The 4,776-nt window shown below is 49.3% G+C and overlaps 1 protein-coding gene across 2 annotated transcripts in view; it reads left to right on the forward strand.

The window, feature by feature from the left end:
- Positions 1-4,605: 4,605 nt before the first annotated feature.
- The window catches only part of LOC142468166 (oocyte zinc finger protein XlCOF8.4-like), a 50,073-nt gene continuing 49,902 nt past the window's right edge, over positions 4,606-4,776 (forward strand). For both annotated transcript variants that reach the window (XM_075574373.1, XM_075574392.1), the window contains exon 1: positions 4,606-4,737. The gene's annotated coding sequence lies outside the window, so the exon portion shown is untranslated. The remainder of the gene's footprint in view (positions 4,738-4,776) is intronic.

The raw sequence follows: 4,776 nt of genomic DNA on the forward strand, positions 1-4,776 counted from the left end.
AGAGCCATTGAACAGATCCCCCCCCTCTGACGAGGGGGTGATAGACTAACCAAACTAGCCAAAAAGGAGACTTTTTGGATCTACAAATTAAAGACGCTGGCACCCCTAGGACTTAACATTGATATAGACATTGGGGCTTTTCTAGAATAAAGTATGAATTCTATTCGAGGTTTACTGTATCATGATGTACTAACCAAGTTTTTCTTCTTTCTCCTTTCTCTTCTTCCTCTTCTCTTCCCCTTTTTTTTTTTCTCTTCTCTCCTTTTTTTTCTCTTCTCTCCTTCTTCTTTTTGATCTCGGTTTTCTCTCTTTCCCTCTTCTTCCTCCTCTCGCTTCTGACTTTCCTTTCTCTCCCCCTCGCTTGTACCAGCACCGCCGCAACTTTGAGGATCCATCAATATTTGTATTTGTGTTAAATTACTTCCCATTGTACCAACAAGCATATGTCTAATATCTGCACCTGTGTAGCTTAACCCACTAAACACACAGCTATAGAGCGACCAAGTACTATGACCCTGGAATCGAATCCCCGATGCACCACAAACAAGAACACTTACGCTTTACAGTCTTAAATACAAAACTATACACCATAAAGACACCACTACAATTCACAAAATAATTTTTCAAAGAAGCCACAAGGGGGAACCAAAAGCTCCACAAATATCCTTTATTCTGTCATCTGGGCAATCCAGCATATTTTTTAATTCATACTATTAATGAAGACACATGTGATGCGACTAATTTGCCACGCATGAACTTTACTAGTTATTTTATTATGAATTCCACTTTTTTATTGTAAATTTTATCAGCTATTTTTAAAGTGAAATTTCTATCAAGGAAATTTTTTTCTCTAAATTTTCTTCTACTTTTTATCATATAACCCCCTTTCAACTATATATTTTTAAACTATTCAACCACCAGATATAGAGCTGTCACACCCAATGATAGAGCCATGCTTACATCCTTTGGGATTTAATCACAAGGTTACAATACAATATATTTCAGCAGCAGCACTCATTTTAAGAAAACTGTTTAAAGATGTGTGTGCACTGTCCTGATTACTGAATTGCATACCCACTTGGGAGACAATCAGGATCCAAGCAATCTACTATACAGAATGTGACAACATGTGTGCATAATTAATTGTCTAACTTATTTTCACCATTGTATTAATCATACATCCGCATTTTTTCCATTTTTCTTCATTCTTTCCTTTTGAATTGCTCTTTACAGTCAATGTACAACAAGTATTTTACCCACTATTGAAGAAAAGGTCGTTTTAAACATGTAATTTTATGAAACACTAATTAATTGCAATCAACCAATTAACTAGGTTTCTAGCCTATAAGAAGGGAAGACACAGGGCATCCGGCAGGAACCTGACGAAGCATCACTGCGAAACGCGTAGTTCCCTGCCGGAGCCCATTGCCTGAAGGACCCAGCCAGCCTGCTGACATCCGGTAAGCCCTCCCTTCCGGTCCCGCCATCGTACGCGATCACGGGAAGCACACCGGTCGGAGGAGCGTGAACGGACGATCGGGCTGAAGCTGGGCTGTTGCCCAAGCTGTATCGTGAGTGTTATTCTTGTTTGCCGTTTTTTGCACTTAATAAACTCTATTTTACTTATTCACCGTGTCTGGCCCTTTTTTCTTCAGAATTGGGCACCCGGGAGATAAGTCACTTGCATACTGCCTCCATTGAGAGGGGGAGAAGCGAATCATTGCTTCTGGCAGCATTTTGATAAAATAAGACTGCCCCCCATATTCTGCTAATCAGCACTACTACCCTATCAGACAGCAGGCTATATTAAAGCCCTTCAATCACCCGCTCTTACCCCCCCTTTTTTATCCCACTAACCCCACCTTAGATTATTTTAATTAATCACAAAACACCATTTTTAAACATATGAAAAGTTTTCATTCAAGGTTTTTATTCAAGCATTTATTATTAAAAACTGTAGTAGACAACCCTCTATTACTGCTTAATGTACTGTTTGGCTAATTAAACACTAATCACGTGTTCTTTATCCTCTCTTTTCATCTTGTGAGCAAAAAACCCGTGCGCTGACCAACCCACGTTTCCACTGCATCCCTATTACTACTTGACCTCTCTGTAGCATTTGACACCGTGGACAACCCCCATCTTCACATTCTCCATACTCTTGGTATTCGTAACAAAGCTCTATCCTGGATCTTATCTCACCCCTCGTACTTTCAGTGTTTCTTTTGCCAACACCTCCTCCTCCTCTATCGATCTCTCTGTGGGGGTACCCCAGGGCTCTGTCCTGTGACCTCTTCTCTTTTCTCTGTACACACTTTCTCTAGGTGACCTAATCACATCTTTTGTGTTTAAATATCACATCTATGCTGACGACACAAATTTACTTTTCAACCCCTGACCATACACCTGCTATACAGACCAAAGTTTCTGAATGTCTCTCTGTTATATCATCCTGGATGGCCCTCTGCCGCCTTAAACTCAAAATGGCAAAAACAGAGCTCCTCATACTTCCTCACAAACCTGGCCCTACTACCTCCTTCCACATTACTGTTGGAAGTACCTTCATTCACCCTGTAGCCCAAGCACGCTGCCTAGGGTCACACTCGACCCCTCTCTCACATTCTCCCCTCACATTCCAAACGTATCTAAAACCTGTCGCGTTTTCCTCCACAATATTTCAAAGATACGTCCATTCCTCTGCTACTCGACTGCTAAAACGTTGACTCAGGCCCTCATTCTCTCCCGTCTCGATTACTGTAACCTCCTGCTTTCCGACCTTCCTGCCTCTCACTTGTCTCCCCTGCAATCTATCCTAAACGCTGCTGCCAGAATCACTCTACTCGTTCCTAAATCTGTCTCAGCATCTCCCCTGCTGAAATCACTTTCTCCTCCCCCTATCATCTTACTGCCCTCCTATTTTACACCCAGCATCTTACTGCCCCCCGTCTTCCCCCAGCACCTTACTGCCCCCTCTCCTTCACCACTTCACCAGCATCTTACTGCTCCCACTCTCCCCCCCAGATCTTACTGCCACCCCTTCTCCCCCAGCATCTTACTGCTCCCCCTTCCCCTCCCCCAAGCATCTTACCGCTCCCCCTCACCTCCCCCACAGCATCTTACTGCTCCCCCTCTCCTCCCCCTGGCATCTTACTGCTCCCCCTCCCCCAAGCATCTTACCGCTCCCCCTCACCTCCCCCACAGCATCATACTGCTCCCTCTCCTCCCCCCAGCATCTTACTGCTCCCCCTCTCCCCCAGCATCTTACCGTTCCCCCTCTCCCCCCAGCATCTTACTGTTCCCCCTCTCCACCTAGCATGTTACTGCTCCCCCTCTCCTCCCCCCAAGCATCTTACTGCTCCACCTTCTACTCCCCAGCATCTTACTGCTCCCCCTCTCCTCCCCCCAGCATCTTACTGCTCCCCCTCTCCTCCCCCCAGCATCTTACTGCTACCCCCTCCTCCCCCCAGCATCTTACTGCTACCCCTCTCCTCCCCCAGCATCTTACTGCTACCCTTCTCCTCCCCCCAGCATCTTACTGCTACCCCTCTCCTCCCCACAGCATCTTACTGCACCCCCTCTCCCCCCCATCTTACAGCTCCCCTCTCCTCCCCCCCAGCATCTTACTGCTCCCTCCTCCCCCTCAGCATCATACTGCTCCCCCTCTCCTACCCTCCAGCATCTTACTGCACCCCCTGTCCTCGCCCCAGCATCTTACAGCACCCTCTCCTCACCCTAGCATCTTACTACTCCCCCCTCCTCCCCTCCAGCATGTTACTGCACCCCCTGTCCTCGCCCCAGCATCTTACAGCACCCTCTCCTCACCCTACCATCTTACTACTCCCCCCCTCCTCCCCCCCAGCATCTTACTGCTCCCTCCCCCCCCCAGCATCATACTGGTCTCCCTCTCCTCCCCCCCAGCATCGTACTGCACCCCCTCTCCTCCCTCCCCACAGCATTTTACTGCACCCTCTCCTCCCCCCCCCCCAGCATCTTACTGCTCCCTCTCCCCCCCCAGACATCTTACTGCTCCCCCTCTCCTCCCCCCAGCATCTTACTGCACCCTCTTCTCCCCCCAGCATCTTACTGCTCACCCTCTTCTCCCCCCAGCATCTTACTGCTCCCCTCTCCTCCCCCACAGCATTTTACTGCACCCTCTCCTCCCCCCCAGCATCTTACTGCACCCTCTTCTCCCCCCCAGCATCTTACTGCACCCTCTTCTCCCTCCAGCCTGACTGCTCCCCCTCTCCCTTCAGCCTCTGACTGCTCCCCCTCCATCCTGACTGCTCCCCCTCCAGCCTGACTGCTCCCCCTCTCCCCCAGCCTCTGACTGCTCCCCCTGTCTCAAGCCTCTGACTGCTCCCCTCTCCCCCAGCCTCTGACTGCTCCCCCTGTCTCAAGCCTCTGACTGCTCCCCCTCTCCCCCAGCCTCTGACTGCTCCCCCTGTCTCAAGCCTCTGACTGCTCCCCTCTCCCACCATTTCACTGCTCTGGCTCCCCATCTCCCCCCGCCACTATTTCCTTAATAGTGACGTCACGCCATTTCCGGTTACTATCCCCGGGTGCAGGGCTTGCGTGTCACAGGGCAGGCGGTGGAACGCAGGGCTTGCGTGTCCCAGGGCAGGCAGTGGAACGCAGGGCTTGCGTGTCACAGGGCAGGCGGTGGAACGCAGGGCTTGCGTGTCACAGGGCAGGCGGTGGAACGCAGCGTCAGGAGACGTCTTGGCTGATGTAAAAAAGGTAAAAGCTTTAACATGAGAAACTTTTTCTCCTGCAGCT

This window comes from Ascaphus truei, chromosome 1 (genome assembly GCF_040206685.1).
Source record: "Ascaphus truei isolate aAscTru1 chromosome 1, aAscTru1.hap1, whole genome shotgun sequence".
In the NCBI taxonomy this organism is placed as follows: Eukaryota; Metazoa; Chordata; class Amphibia; order Anura; family Ascaphidae; genus Ascaphus; species Ascaphus truei.